Source organism: Littorina saxatilis, linkage group LG9 (assembly GCF_037325665.1).
Source record: "Littorina saxatilis isolate snail1 linkage group LG9, US_GU_Lsax_2.0, whole genome shotgun sequence".
Lineage (NCBI taxonomy): Eukaryota > Metazoa > Mollusca > Gastropoda > Littorinimorpha > Littorinidae > Littorina > Littorina saxatilis.
The window spans coordinates 47,414,535-47,431,019 of NC_090253.1; the positions used below are offsets into that span (position 1 = coordinate 47,414,535).

Below are 16,485 nucleotides of genomic sequence, written 5' to 3' on the forward strand. Positions count from 1 at the left end.
TCACTGAATGTCTAATGTTGATTGAGGTACACCATGTATGGAAACACTTATCTCCCAATACCCCCTCGGACAGTTCCAGAACCCCTTGCAATGCTTAAAAGATAAACTCCATTTCCTCACTTCATGTTGGCAGTTCAAAACTGTCAAAAACATGATTTCACATTTTGGTCATGCTCGCAATAGTTATCTCCAATCGATGCTTCATAATATTCTGCCTGTTTTAGTTCTGCAGTTGCTCATACATCTTTTTATAGACATCTGAAGACGTGTGCTGCTCACATACAGATCAGCATAAATCCATTTACTACTTAGATTGTTTAGTGTCTATATGTTATTTGCTTGTCTGTCTTGTGCGTACTCCTTCTCAAACATAAACAAACTCGGACATATTCAAAGATAGTCTACATAATTATGATCCAGAGACAGCCAGCATGCCTCTTCCTTGTTCTCCGACAAAAGAAAACTTCCTTGTGGCCTATTGTGTGTTTTCGCCGGTAGGTGTCAATTGGCAGGCCAGGCACTTAATCACGCTTGACTCCCCTCCGCTTAAGCGGCAATCGTTTAGCAAGCCCCGGTGTCTGCTTCAATAAAACCTTTCACACCCAGATTAGTGAGGGAACATCGAATAGTGAAATTTTTCGATGTGATTTTCGATTTCATAAACAACAATTTTGAAAAATGATATAAAAGAGATAAATATTTTGCAAATACCGTATCTGAGTGGTCTAAATCAGGTTTCTTGTCAAACGTAAAATGCAGTATAGAAAAAACCCGTTGTGTTGGAATTTAAGACTAAATCAATTTGGGTCTACTTGTAGAAACAGTGTTAATAAATGTTCAACAAATGCTGAAAGAAACAATTGGCAGCACCCTTGACACGCTTGGCATGTATATTAAATGTTGAATGTATATTGGTTAAGAACAAAAGTAAGGCAATTTCGTTACTTTTGATTTGGACCCCTACCTCAATAGTTCTTTGAATGTTCGCCTTCTTTTATATTTACGGTACCGAGAAGCCTTCAACAGATGTATACATGTATAACTAATTCAATAAGTTTTTCGAAGCATCCTATTCTAAACTCTTACGTTAAATGTCTGACCTTTTTGTTTTTGTTTTTATTTGTTTCTGTTGGGTTTCAAACAACATTCTGTGAGATAACCTTTAAGGTCATCGCCGTAACAAGAACACTGTTCTTCCTTTTTAGGCTTTTATAGTCCATACAATATTTGCTGGCTTACACCCGTCAATTTTACGTGTATCAGTTCATGAAATATTTGCCGGCTTTTACCCATCTATGTTATCTTTCCCCGGTCAAGGCAATATCTTGAAATGATTGTTGAAACTTCAGAGAACCCTTTGCTTAAAGTTCCAAAGAGTGTTTTTGTTTTGGAGCTTTCCATTCTTTTCGATCATGAACAAGGAAATAGCTGAATGAGTATGACGCATTCTCTAAAGCTGTTCTGGGGTACAGAACGGATGTGATCACACACTTATCGCTCGCTTGAGTAATTCTTTAATCACACAAGAAGCTTTTGTGGTGTTTTGTTTTCTTGAAATAGTGACACGTTACCTGGCACACTTAAGCAGGTTTCATGCCCCCCCTCCCTACCCATTGGGAATACAGACCACTTGAACAAATCTGAGTGTGTGGAGTTACGCCCTGGAGTCATACTCGCCGGAGGAAAAAGGGTGAGTTCTTGGCTTTGTGGCGCCAATAACAAGTCATTGATGACGAATTGAGTCATCTGTCAGTAAAACGTAAAAACGGAGGAAGGTCTCTTATTCATATTTGCTTCTTTGGCTACCATAACTGTCTCGTTGTATGCCTTTTTTTTCTTCCAAGTATATACAACTATTGCAACAACAATAAAGAGCTAACAGGCAAGTGATATTTAATTTAGAAATGGAATACTCTTTAATTTAAAACAAAAGCACAACGAACAAGATGTTTTAATTTAATTCGCTCCAAGTCAAAATTTAAGCAAAACATCTAAATAGTTTTAAATGCGCACGGAGGAATGTAGGATTACCAAAACCGGCAAAATCAACACTGGGCAAAACTTGATTTAAAAGAACGCCCCCCCCCCCCCCCCCCCCCTGTAGAATGTGCACTGCTAGATGCGTTGGCGGCATCCCATCCTGCCTCTCCCAACTTGCCGTATCCCAGTCTGCCTTACCCAATTTGCCGCATCCCGGCCTGCTGCTTTGTGTGTGTTAGTGCGTGTGTATTTGTGTTTGTCAGACAGGGAAAGAGAGAGAGAGAGAGAGAGAGAGAGAGAGAGAGAGAGAGAGAGAGAGAGAGAGAGACTGAGAGAAAGAGAGAGAGAGAAAATAGAGAGAGAGAGGGGGAGAGAGAGAGAAAGAGAGAGAGAGAGGGGGGAGAGAGAGAAAGGGGGAGAGAGAGAGAAAGAGAGAGAGAAAGAGAGAGAGAAAGAGAGAGAGAAAGAGAGAGAGAGAGACACACACACACACATACACAGAGAAAGAGAGAGAGAGAGAGAGAGATGTCAACAAAATCAAGGAAAAGAAAAGCCTAACAAAGAATTTCAAGTGGCAGCCCAAATTTTCGACCTGTTGCCAGGCCTTCCTCAGCGGCGTTTAATTCTGCGAGACGCCAATTCATGCATCAAGTACTAAGCAACACAATACCATAGTTAATTCTGTTACGAAACACAAAGCAAATATTTCAAAGATAAAATCTACAAGACTTGACTAAAATTAATGTAAAAAATCAACAACAAGAAGAAACAGAGGCGAAAACAGTATTTGACTTTCAATGTTTTTGCAGAGAACTTGTTTACGGCAATAGTGGAAACTAACATGTTTTATGAACGTGTTTATGTTTTGCAATCTTGTTTTCTGATTTATCCATCTATATATTTGTTTACCTATTTTCACTTTACTTATTTAGTTCCGATCAAATGATCCGCTGCAAGAGCAGTTTGTAAATAAAATCAGCGATACAAAATGCCTCCGTTTCACTTAGATGGCGTATGGAAATAATTAATAACCTTATTTTATGATGGGTGACCTCATTGCAAATTGCTGACATTTAAAAAACGATATCAAAAATAGAGTTACTAGACGGAGCCCTTCGGGGCGTTTAGTCATGCTTGAGACGTATATTCACATGTTTTGATAGAGTATGTCCTTATCTGCGACCAAAAGACAAATTGTTGCTTCAACAGTGCTTTGAGCGGATCATTAAGTATTGCACTTTCGCGTCTAATAACGTACGGAGTCCAAGATTAGATACGGCGAGGTGGTCTGATCCTACAATGTTTAAATGTGTTATTGCATAACTTCTAAAAACTAGTTCCATGGTCTCATCCCTCCCCCCCTCTACCCCCCCCCCTCATACCCTATTTTTAAAAAAAATATTTTTTCTTTTCTTTTCTTGCTCCTCTTACAGTATCACAGTAAATGTTCCCAAATAGATCCTAGTTACCTAAGAGGACGTCAATCCCCAAAGTCAGCCAGTCAGTCAGTCATTAAAGGCAAAAGCGAGGTAACGCACAACTGGCTCCGACCAGTAAAGCCGTCGCTGCCTGTGTGACAACCACCATAAAAATCTACCACAGCGGGAAACTTTCAAGTTAAGTATTTTCAACCATCATGTGCCCGCATTCAACTTTACAATCAAAGGATGTCTGTTGAGATAATCGAATGGATCAAAACTTTGAAACCTGCGCGCATATTCTAAGCCGACTAACACATGGGTGGCCGGCCGGGTGGCCGAGTGGTAACGCACTTGCGCTCGGAAGCGAGAGGTTGCGTGTTCAGGCCTGGGTCAGGCCGCAATTTTCTCCCCCCTTTCAAGTGGTGGGTTCAAGTGCTAGTCTTTCGGATGAGACGAAAAACCGAGGTCCCTTCGTGTACACTACATTGGGGGTGTGCACGTTAAAGATCCCACGATTGACAAAAGGGTCTTTCCTGGCAAAATTGTATAGGCATAGATAAAAATGTCCACCAAATACCCGTGTGACTTGGAATAAAGTATAAAAAATTCCATCTCACACTGCATTAAGTCTCAGGGCTTGGAAACATGAATACACGCATGCAGGAAAAAAAAAAATGGGTAGCGCCGTATGGCAGCTCGCTTTCCCCAGGGAGAAAGCAGCCCGAATTTCTGTGAGGTTACCCTCATGGACTATATAAAATCTTATCCTTATCCTTATAATTGTTAAGGACATCATAAAATGGTTCTCGGTGAAAACTTGACCGAGGGCCATTTTACGACGTCCTTGACTCGAGTGTGCGCTGCTTCCTGGGCAAGGTAAAGAACACCGAAAATACTTCAATGCCGTTCTCGAGCTACGCTGACTTTTACAAAGGGTACAGCTGACACGGCTTACGTAATCTGGTTTCCTGGTCATTTGTGGGAAAAATCTGTCCGACAAAGAAGAAGAAGAAGAAGTGCGCGCAGAGAGAGAGAGAGAGAGAGAGAGAGAGAGAGAGAGAGAGAGAGAGAGAAAGAAAGAACAGACAGACAGACAGACAGACAGACAGACAGACAGACAGACAGACAGACAGACAGACAGACAGACAGACAGACAGACAGACAGACAGACAGACTTTCCGCACTCGTTAAAATGTCAGTCGATACTGGAATGAATGTTGAAACATTGTAAACCTAAAAATAAAAAAAAATAATAATATTAAAATTAAACATTCATACGACTTACTATCTGTGACAAGGACGCATAAGAAGTATAGCAACTAAATATTAATCCGCTTACCCATTGCTCCTCTTCGCACCTCGGCCTGTGAGTCGTCCTTTTCCTGAGTACTTGCACACAAGTTTTGCGTATGCATACTTCAGTTCGTCTGGAAAAGGCTGTTTTGAATTCTTGTTCGCAAGTTGAACAGCACGACTGTATTTGACCTCGTACACCAAATCGTTCTTTCTGGAAAAGTCTGCCAGCCGTTCGGTAAGATCATTCCAACTTCTGAATGTTTTCCCCAACTGTCATTTGTGCCATTTCTCAGCGATTGATCAACGGTGTGGTTATTATGGATGTAGTAAGTGTCGAATTGTGAGAATGCACAGTTCTGTCCGCCAAGTGGTTTTAAACACTGCGCGTATTTGCACCAATAATAATACAAGTAATAACGTGTCACATCAAAATAGTTCTTTACCTGTCAGATAGTTTAGCGCCAAAAACATGAACCAATGATAGCCCATGGATTAGTAAGTCATATGATGTTGGGGCGGGGCCAATGAACTAATGTCAACACAGTAAGTATCAACCAATGTTTGGCTCCGCCCCCACATCACGTGGACTGGGTGGCCGAGTGGTAACGCACTTGCGCTCGGAAGCGAGAGGTTGCGAGTTCGACCCTGGGTCAGGGCGTTAGCAATTTTCTCCCCCCTTTCCTAACCTAGGTGGTGGGTTCAAGTGCTAGTCTTTCGGATGAGACGAAAAACCGAGGTCCCTTCGTGTACACTACATTGGGGTGTGCACGTTAAAGATCCCACGATTGACAAAAGGGTCTTTCCTGGCAAAATTGTATAGGCATAGATAAAACAATGTCCACCAAAATACCCGTGTGACTTGGAATAATAGGCCGTGAAAAGTAGGATATGCGCCGAAATGGCTGCGATCTGCTGGTCGATGTGAATGCATGATGTATTGTGTAAAAAAATTCCATCTCACACGGCATAAATAGATCCCTGCGCCTTGAGTCCGAGTCTGGAGATACGCGCGCGATAGAAGACTTCATATATATAATCACGTGACCCATAAACCCATCGCCTGTAATTAGATCATACTATTACCGCTTCAGTTCTGAGACATCCTGCTTGCTGGCGCGCGCGCAGAGAAAAAAATTCCCTCTTTATCTTCACTTCTGATGCTCATCCTATTGTTGTTGGCACTCGGGTTTGTTTGTTTGTTTGCTTAACGCCCAGCCGACCACGAAGGGCCATATCAGGGCGGTGCTGCTTTTGACATATAACGTGCGCCACACACAAGACAGAAGTCGCAGCACAGGCTTCATGTCTCACCCAGTCACATTATTCTGACACCTGACCAACCAGTCCTAGCACTAACCCCATAATGCCAGACGCCAGGCGGAGCAGCCACTAGATTGCCAATCCCTTAGGAAGTCAACGTATATAAAGGAAATATTATTAATACTCCTCTTACAAGGACCTTAACATATATCTCTTATTGCCCCCCCCCCCCCTCCCGAACTCATGGAGAGTGGGTCCTGGGTCCTATCACGGTCGGGCTTGCTTGATCTTGCCCTTTTCTTTTCCTCCTCTATTTTGTTTTTATCATATTACCCCAGTCCTGTCCGAGGCCAACAATCTATGCCTGCAGGACGTTAATATATCTTGTAAGTAACTGCGCTGGCTGCAAAATTCCTCAAACGGGAGGTGATTTTAGACAGGCAAGGCACTGGTTTTCCCTTGAGACATGAGAAAATGACTTCTTTTTTTTTCATTTTTCTCTGATGGATTGGCTCGCTAATTAAGAATGATAACCACAATAATTTAGAAAAAGAACAGTTTAAACTCTGATGTCATCGTAACACCCAGGGACATGTCTATACTAGTTTATGTCTATACTAGTTTTACCGCGCTGGCATCAAACAACACTTTTCATCTCAAACTCCTTACGACCAGACAAAATATATTCATGTCCTATAGGCATGTAGTGTTAGCCTTTTAAGAACATGATCTGGGTTATAGGGAAAAAACACCGAACGAACGAAAATTAAGGGGCTTAAATTAAGGTCTAAATTGCCTATTATTGGTTTATACGATAGTTAAAAAAAAATTTAAAAATTAAAAAAAAAATCGGGAGCTGGTTAAAAACAGAAGGATGACGGGAGTGGGGGTGATAAGATATTTAAAAATATCTGTTAAGATTGGATAAAATTGAGTACTTTGTATCACCTTGGTATAAGTGGCCGTCCACATACGTAATCTGGGGGGATGGGACGATAAAATCGAGTGTTTATTTCATCCCAATGATGTTAAAAGTTATACAATCAGAGCCACATTCGGTTTACAAACAGTCAGACAGAGACTTAAAGTTTAGTGAAGAGCGGCTCTGCAGTTTCTGTCTTCTGCGTAGTGAAGAAAAACCGGCTTCGGAGGCAAACGCCTTTCCAACACGCCACAACCCTTACAACATTTTTGCGTGAAAACTGTCTGTCTGTCTGTCTGTCTGTCTGTCTGTCTCTCTCTCTCTCCCTCTCTCCCTCCCTTATGTGCTCCCTCTCTCTCCCTCCCTTCCTCCGTACCTCTCTCTCTCTCCCTCCCTCCTTTGCTCCCTCTCTCTCTCTCCATCCCTCTCTCCGTACCTCTCTCTCTCCCTCCCTTATGTGCTCTCCCTCTCTCTCTCCCTTCCTCCGTACCTCTCTCTCTCCCTCCCTCCTTTGCTCCCTCTCCCTCCCTCCTTCATTTGCTCCCTCGCTCTCTCCTTTCCTCCATACCTCTCTCTCTTCCTCCTTTGCTCCCTCTCTCCCCCTTCCTCCTTTGCTCCCTCTCTCTCTCTCTCCCTCTCTTTCTCAGTACCTCTCTCTCTCCCTCCCTTCCTCCGTACCTCTCTATCTTCCTCCCTTCCTCCATACCTCTATCTCTCCCTCTCTTCCTCCGTACCTCTCTCTCTCCCTCCCTCCTTTGATCCCTCTCTCTCTCTCCCTCCCTTCCTCCGTACCTCTCTCTCTCCCTCCCTTCCTCCATACCTCTCTCTCTCCCTCCCTCATTTGCTTCCTCTCTCTCTCTCTCCCTTCCACCGTACCTCTCTCTCTCCCTCCCTCCTTTTCTCCCTCTCTCTGACTCTCTCTCCCTTCCTCCATACCCCTCTCACTCCCTCCTTCCTGTGCTCCCTCTCTCTCCCTCCCTCCTTTGCTCCCTCTCTCTCTCTCTCCCTTCCTCCGTACCTCTCTCTCTCCCCCTTCCTTTGCTCCCTCTCTCTCCCTTCCTCCATACCTCTCTCTCTCCCTCCCTTCCTCCATACCTCTCTCTCTCTCCCTTCCTCCATACCTTTCTCTCCCTCCCTCCTTTGCTCCCTCTCTGTCCCTCCCTTCCTCCGTACCTCTCTCTCTCCCTCCCTCCTTTGCTCCCTCTCTCTCTCTCCCTCCCTTTACCCGCACCTCTCTCTCTCCCTCTCTTCCTCCATACCTCTCTCTCTCCCTCCCTTCCTCCGTATCTCTCTCTCTCCCTCCCTCCTTTGCTCCCTCTCTCTCTCTCTCTCCCTTCCTCCATACCTCTCTCTCCCTCCCTCCTTTGCTCCCTCTCTCTCTCTTCGTTCCTCCGTACCTTTCTCTCCCTCTCTCCTTTGCTCCCTCTCCCTCTCTCTCTCTTCCTCCGTACCTCTCTCTCTCCCTCCCTCCTTTGCTCCCTCTCTCCCTCTTCGTTCCTCCGTACCTTTCTCTCCCTCTCTCCTTTGCTCCCTCTCTCTCTCTCTCCCTTCCTCCATACCCCTTTGTCTCCCTCCCTCCTTTGCTCCCTCTCTCTCTCTCCCTTCCTCCGTACCTCTCTCTCACCCTCCCTCCTTTGCTCACTCTCTCTCTCTCCCTTCCTCCATACCTCTCTCTCTCCCTCCCTCCTTTGCTCCCTCTCTCTCTCTTCGTTCCTCCGTACCTTTCTCTCCCTCTCTCCTTTGCTCCCTCTCTCTCTCTCCCTCCGTTTCTGCGTACCTCTTTCTCTCCTTCCCTTCCTCCGTACCTGTCTCTCTCCCTCCCTTCCTTCGTACCTCTCTCTCTCCCTCCCTTCCTCCGTACCTCTCTCTCTCCCTCCCTCCTTTGCTCCCTCTCTCTCTCCCTTCCTTCCTCCGTACCTCTCTCCCTCCCTTTCTCCATACCTCTCTCTCACCCTCCCTCCTTTGCTCCCTCTCTCTCTCTCTCTCCCTTCCTCCGTACCTCTCTCCCTCCCTTTCTCCGTACCTCTCTCTCCCTCCCTTCCTCCGTACCTCTCCCTCTCCCTCCCTCTTTTGCTCCCTCTCTCTCCCTCCCTTCCTCCGTACCTCTCTCTCTCCCTCCCTCCTTTGCTCCCCCTCTCTCTCTCCCTCCCTTTCTCCGTACCTCTCTCTCTCCCTCCATTCCTCCGTACCTCTCTCTCTCCCTCCCTTCCTCCGTATCTCTCTCTCTCCCTCCCTCCTTTGCTCCCTCTCTCTCTCTCTTCCTTCCTCCGTACCTTTCTCTCCCTCTCTCCTTTGCTCCCTCTCTCTCTCCCTTCCTCCGTACCCCTCTCCCTCCCTCGCTCCTTTGCTCCCTCTCTCCCTCCCTTCGTCCATACCTATCTCTTTCCCTCCCTCCTGTGCTCCCTCTCTCTCCCTCCCTCCTTTGCTTCCTCTCTCTTTCTCCCTCCGTCCGTACCTCTCTCTCTCTCCCTCCATCTTTGCCCCCTCTCTCTCTCTCTCCCTTCCTCCATACCTCTCTCTCTCCCTCCCTCCTTTGCTCCCTCTATCTCTCTCTCATTCTATTTCTCCGAACCTCTCTCTCTCCCTCTCTCCCTCCCTTCATCCTTACCTCTCTCTCTCCCTCCCTTACTCTCTACCTCTCTCTCTCCCTCCCTTCCTCCATACCTTTCTCTCTCCCTCCCTTCCTCCGTACCTCTCTCTCTCCCTCCCTCCTTTGCTTCCTCTCTCTCTCCCTCCTTACCTCTCTCTCTCTCTCTCTCTCCCTCCCTCCGTACCTCTCTCTCTTCCTCTCTCCTTTGCTCCCTCTCTCTCTCCCTCCCTCCTTACCTCTCTCTCTCCCTCCCTCCTTTGCTGCCTCTCTCTCTCTTCCTTCCTCCGTAACTCTCTCTCTCCCTCCCTTCTTTGCTCCATCTCTCTCTCCCTCCCTCCTTACCTCTCTCTCTATCTGTCTTTCCTTTGCTCCCTCTCTCTCTCCCTCCCTCCGTACCTCTCTCTCTCTCCCTCCCTCCTTTGCTGCCTCTCTCTCCCTTCCTCCATACCTCTCTATCTCCCTCCCTCCTTTGCTCCCTCTCTCTCTCTCCCTTCCTCCGTACCTCTCTCTCTCCCTCCCTTCTTTGCCCCCTCTCTCTGTCTCCCTTCTGCCATACCTCTCTCTCTCCCTCCCTCCTTTGCTCCCTCTATCTCTCTCTCATTCTCCGTACCTCTCTCTCTCCCTCCCTTCATCCGTACCTCTCTCTCTCCCTCCCTTCATCCGTACCTCTCTCTCTCCCTCCCTTCATTCGTACCTCTCTCTCTCCCTCCCTCCTTTGCTCCCCCTACGCGGTTCATACTTCGCAATAAGTCAAGTCAAGTCAATATTTATTTCAAAAAACCCCTAGGGATACATGAATAAAATAAATAAAAATTGCAATAAACACGACAAAAAAGATGTAATAATGAGACACAACACTTCGAATTAACCTAAAATAAATCTCATAACAAAATAATTGTAATCATTTTTTTTTTTTTACAGGAATGTATATGTTTCTGTGTTTGTTTTTGTTTTAATACAAAAAAAACCGTGATCAAATAATCAGAACTCTTTCAAAATATACTTAATAAAATATATTAAATGCAATAACTTTTTTTTTTTTAATTCAAATAAATGTTTTAGTTTGACTGCATTTGAATAAACTGATGAAAGCAGTTACTGTAAAGTCATTTGAAGTCACATAATAAAAATCACATGGTTTAGTTGAGCAGACCACAAAGTGCAGAGCTAAAATATGTGTATGAATCTGTGTGAAAATCCAGTCCGTTTGTCCACAGGGATGCTAGGAAGCAGTCAAATGGGGTCGCTCAATCTGCTCAAATCCAGTCAAATGGGGTCGCACGGGCCGACAAATGGGGACGTCCCCGTTTGTCGGAAGCGTCCCCATTTGACTGCTCTCCAGTGACAATCGTCCCCATTTGTCGGTAAAACCACCTACACACACACACACACACACGCACACGCACACACACTGACTCACACACTCACATGCACACGCACTTACACATACTCTCTCTCTCTCTCTCTCTCTCTCTCACACACACACACACACACACACACACACACACACACACACACACACACACGCACACGCACACGCACACACACTGACTCACACACTCACATGCACACGCACTCACACATACTCTCTCTCTCTCTTTCTCTCTCTTACACACACACTGACACACACACACACACACGCACACACACACACACACACACACACACACACACACACACACACACACACACACACACACACACACACACACACGGCAAATGCAAGCATAAACACAGTCACTGTCACACACTTGGACGCGATCCGGTTCGACTGAGATGGATGATGAAACCGAGCGATTTGTTGTGGACTCCAACGCACACAACCCGGTGTAACACTGACGAGAAAATTACTCCCACGAGAGTTTTACTCCGGAGTAAACATTTCGTACGAAAAAGTTACTCCCTTTACGAAAAAAGCACTCCCCCATTGCACGAGAAAATTACTCCCCAAGACAGGTGAGTTTCGAGTAAACATTTCGTACAAAAATGTTACTCCCCTGACGAATAAATAAGGAATAAATTACTTCACCCCAACACGAGCAATTTAACTTCCCATGCCAGGTGTACGACATTTTTACTCCCTTGTCCCCTGTTAGTCTTGGTGGTGGAGTGGGTGGAAGGAGGGTAGCGCGACATCCGTGTGCGCGAGATCACTTATTGGCATTATCCCTTCGCCCGCATCCCACCATTTTTGCGTACGAGATTTTTACTGGAAGTAAAAAAAGAATGGGAAGTAAAAATTTCGCGGAGGGAGTGATTTTTTCGTGCCTTGGGGAGTTTTTTTCTCGTACAAAAAGTGTACTCGGAGTAAGAATTTCGTACGAAATATTTACTCCGGAGTAAATTTTTCGTGGAGTAAAAATTTCGTGTTACACCGGCAATTAGTAGAATCTATCTCATGTTCTGTTTTATTATTATTTGACAGGCACATGACGGCAGTGCTTTCAGTAGAATGTGGTTCAGGCGCACTTGTAACAGCCGGGTTTGTTGGCCAGGATACCGCGTGAGTATTGTTTAATTAATAACTGACCCGAGTACAATTATATGTGGATTTGCATTGAAGATATTAACTCTGCAAGACACGTGTTATAGATAAACAATCAGATAATGGTGCAGATCAACTATCTTAAAATGTATCCAATGTATCTAGATATGTTGCTACAACTACTGCTGTTGTTTCTACTGCTTCTTCTGCTGCTTCTACTGCTGGTGCTAGTACTACTACTACTACTACTACTACTACTACTACTACTACTACTACTACTGCTGCTGTTACTGCTGCTGCCGCTGCTGCTACAACAACAACTACTACTACTACTGCTGCTGCCGCTGCTGCTACAACAACTACTACTACTACTACTACTACTACTACTACTGCTGCTGTGACTGCTGCTGCTGTTGCCGCTGCTGCCGCTGCTGCTACAACTACTACCACTACTACTACTACTACGACTACTACTACTACCACTACTACAACTACTACTACTACGACTACTACGACTACTACTACTACTACTACTACTACTACTACTACTACTACTACTACTACTACTACTACTACTACTACTACTACTACTACTACTACTACTACTGACTTCGTTAACAGACATGGGTAGGTAAGGCGTTGCGCATGCGGAAAAGCCTTCTCAAATACAGAATACAGAATACAGAATACAGTATTTATTGAGCCAAGTGACATTAAAAAACATTTAAAGCACAAGGAATTTCGCGTAGTGTTGGTAAAATCACGCACACACACACACACCCACACACACACTGACACACACACACACACACACGCCCACACATACACTGACATACACACCAACACACACGCGCCCACACTACAGCAGTCACGATCACATATCACAAAAATGCAAATGTATCCATTACAACCCTTATAGCTTGCCCTGGTGGCATATTCAGTGTAACTGTTATTCGAGTTTCTTATCACACACCTTCGGCCTCTCAACCATTTGCACTAGACAGTTTTGAGTAGTAGGGGCTGACGTGAAGTGTGTAAGCAATATGCCAACAGGAAACACTAGTCAAAGGTACAATAGTGAAGCATATATAATGTTATGACTATAGGGTTACTTGATTTCAAAGATAGCTTAATTCGTCCCCGTAAAATCCACCGGCCACTTTAGCACAGATCTTTGTAGGCGTTTACATGAGATATGAAAATCCTGACACTAAGGGGCTCCGCTCACATAATTATGTAACTTCAGCAGGACCGACGACGCACTGAAGATTATCCCAGCCCGCTACACGTTGCTTGAAAGGAAAACAGGCCAAGTACTCGTCATAATCACCCATCGCGGCATAGATAATATGCAGTGCGTCGTCTGTGCTGCTGAAACTGCGCAGGTATATTCTGCCCACAAGACACGTATATGTTATAACAGAGTGAATGATCTTGCTTTTATTGTGGCAACCTTTCCCAGTGACCTGCCTATAATGCCACGTGGGAAAGTTTGCCTCAATTGTCGAATTCCGAAAAAAAAACCTCTGCCAGGTTTGTATGGGCTGTGAACGAGTGAATACCCTTTCAGTTACGGCCACAAACATTGGAGGGGCCAATCACTAGCGAGGAGAGGACAGGAGCACGTCTACAAATATCTGTCCCTGAAAAAGCAAGGATATTCACTCTTTCGCAGCTCTTTCGAGTTATTTCCGAACAGAATATGATATGGATTGTATTACATGAGGAGGTAGTTATCTTGAAAGTCATACAATATCGATTCGAAGTGAAATATCTGACGCCTAAAGCAAAGCAAAGTTCAAAAAGACGTCATGGCGTGAATAATGACGCCATGTAAACAGTATGTCACTTCTTCTGCGTGTCTCCCTATTAGGAAGTGACAACGGTTTTCGAGAACGACGTTTATCTCGGTGACTTCAACATATCAGCAGTAGAAAAATAATCATAGGGTCATCACCAGGCGTACATGTATCGGTATCGTATATCATTAACGGCACAGTCCTTCAATTTTTAAATCTGGGATGGCTTTTTCATGGGCAGTGCTGAAAGTCCACAAAGTGGGCCACTGGCCTTTGGCTAGTACTTCTCAAAATGTACTACTAGCCAGAGAGCAAATTTTACTCGCCAAACCAACCTTTTGCTTCAGAAACTTTACTCGCATTTGTCCAGTAGATTAACATGTCTACTCGTCATTTACATGTTTAAACTCGCAATGGCGAATAAAATCCTCGCCACTTTCAGGCCTGATGGCTTGTAAATCATCCCTTCACTTCGACACGTAGCAAACATGAACAGCTTGTGTGCGTCATGTGTATTTTTGTGATGTTTTCTTCTTCAATCACAATCACCAGAACTTCGTCTCAGCGGGTCCTCCGAAAACGGCGTATGGCTGCCTAAATGGCGGGTAAAAATCAATCAATCAATAGGAAGCTTATATAGCGCGTATTCCGTGGGTACAGTTCTAAGCGCTTGTCGAAGAGTTGTAAACACGTACAGGACTAACAAAGAAACTAACATCTACAGACGGACACGAACTCTATCACACACTAGCAAACCCTGATAAACATACAACAAACAACTGTTTAACAACAATGTACACATCAATAGCTAGGTCCAAACAAAATGATATCAAACACAAAGAAAACACCTCTCACAGAGCACAGCACAAGAATGTCTTTTGGGGCACAACACATCATTGCTACGGGAAGAACTGAGTCTTCAACCTACTCTTGATCGCGTCAAGAGAGGGGCTCTGGCGAAGCTCAAGCGGCAGGGAGTTCCAGACGGAGGGGCCCGCGGAGGGAAATGCACGCTGACCAGCAGATGCGAGTTTCGAGCGAGGGATGTGAAGGCGGAGTGGGTCAGCAGCAGAACGAAGGGGACGGTCGGAGGGCTGGGACGGTCATACACGTAAAATTCCACTCGTGCAAAAAACACGAGTGTACGTGGGAGTTTCAGCCCACGAACGCAGAAGAAGAAGAAGAAGAAGAAGAAGAAGAAGTCCCAACGGTCTTCAAAGTGGGCCGACAGATAAACACTTATGATACAAATAATGATGTTCGTCATTAATCATTGACTGGCTGGCGACATGGAAGAGTTTACAAGCTAATGTTCTCTATTTTGTCCAAGTGTTTGTATATGTCTGTCCATTTTTAAAACCGTTGGGTCGAAGTTCTAGTGATTTTAACGTGTGGTTTTTTTTTTGTCTTTAAATTAAACGATCCATAAACCTACCATTCTTGTCTTTTTTTAATTCTGAATTTTGGAAAGTTAGCGGTCTGTTTGGGGATTTCTTTCTTCTTGATTTGATTTTGTAAGTGGACATTTTGTCCACCCGGAAAATTAATTTAACAACAATAACAACGACGACGACGACGACGACAGCGACGACGACGACGACGACAACGACAACGACGACGACAACGACAACAACACCAACAACAGCAGAAGTAGCAGCAGCAACAACAACAACAACAACGACGACGCCGACGACGACGACGACAACAACAACAACAACAACAACACAACAACACAGTGCACAAGGAGCAGCCATACTGGCATGTGTTCAAGTGTTTTTACCTTTAGTCAAGTTTTGACTAAATGTTTTAACATAGAGGGGGGATCGAGACGAGGGTCGTGGTGTATATGTGTGTGTGTGTGTGTGTGTGTGTGTGTTTGTGTGTGTGTGTGTGTGCCTGTGCGTGTGTGTGCTTCAGTGTGTGTGTGTGTGCGTGTGTGTGTGTGTGTCTGTGCGTATGTGTGTGTGTGTGTGTAGAGCGATTCAGAGTAAACTACTGGACCGATCTTTATGAAATTTGACATGAGAGTTCCTGGGTATGATATCCGCAGATGATTTTTTCTTTTTTTCGATAAATGTCTTTTATGACGTCATATCCGGCTTTTTGTAAAAAGTTGAGGCGGCACTGTCACACCTTCATTTTTCAATCAAATTGATTGAAATTTTGGCCAAGCAATCTTCGACAAAGGCCGGACTTCGGTATTGCATTTCAGCATGGAGGCTTAAAAATTAATTAATGACTTTGGTCATTAAAAATCTGAAAATTGTAATTAAAATTATTTTTTTATAAAATGATCCAAAATTACTTTTATTTTATTTTTTATCATGTTCTGATTCCAAAAACATATAAATATGTTATATTCGGATTAAAAACAAGCTCTGAAAATTAAAAATATAAAAATTATGATTAAAATTAAATTTTCGAAATCGTTTTAAAAACAATTTCATCTTATCCCTTGTCAGTTCCTGATTCCAAAAACATATAGATATGATATATTTGGATTAAAAACACGCTCAGAAAGTTAAAACGAAGAGAGGTACAGTAAAGCGTGGTATCAGCACAGTGCAACCGCTACCGCGCTAAACAGGCTCGTCACTTTCACTGCCTTTTGCACTAGCGGCGGACTACGGTCATTGGGAAAAAATGCAGTGCGTTCAGTTTCAGTCTGTGAGTTCCACAGCTTGACTAAATGTAGTAATTTCGCCTTACGCGACTTGTTTCTTTTTCTAAAC

General features: G+C 44.4%; 1 long non-coding RNA gene across 2 annotated transcripts in view; it reads left to right on the forward strand.

Annotated features, from left to right (window-relative positions):
* LOC138976284 (uncharacterized) overlaps positions 1-16,485 on the forward strand; it is a 50,477-nt gene that overhangs the window by 12,390 nt on the left and 21,602 nt on the right. For both annotated transcript variants that reach the window (XR_011458937.1, XR_011458936.1), the window contains exon 2: positions 11,895-11,972. This is a non-coding gene — a long non-coding RNA (uncharacterized lncRNA). The remainder of the gene's footprint in view (positions 1-11,894; positions 11,973-16,485) is intronic.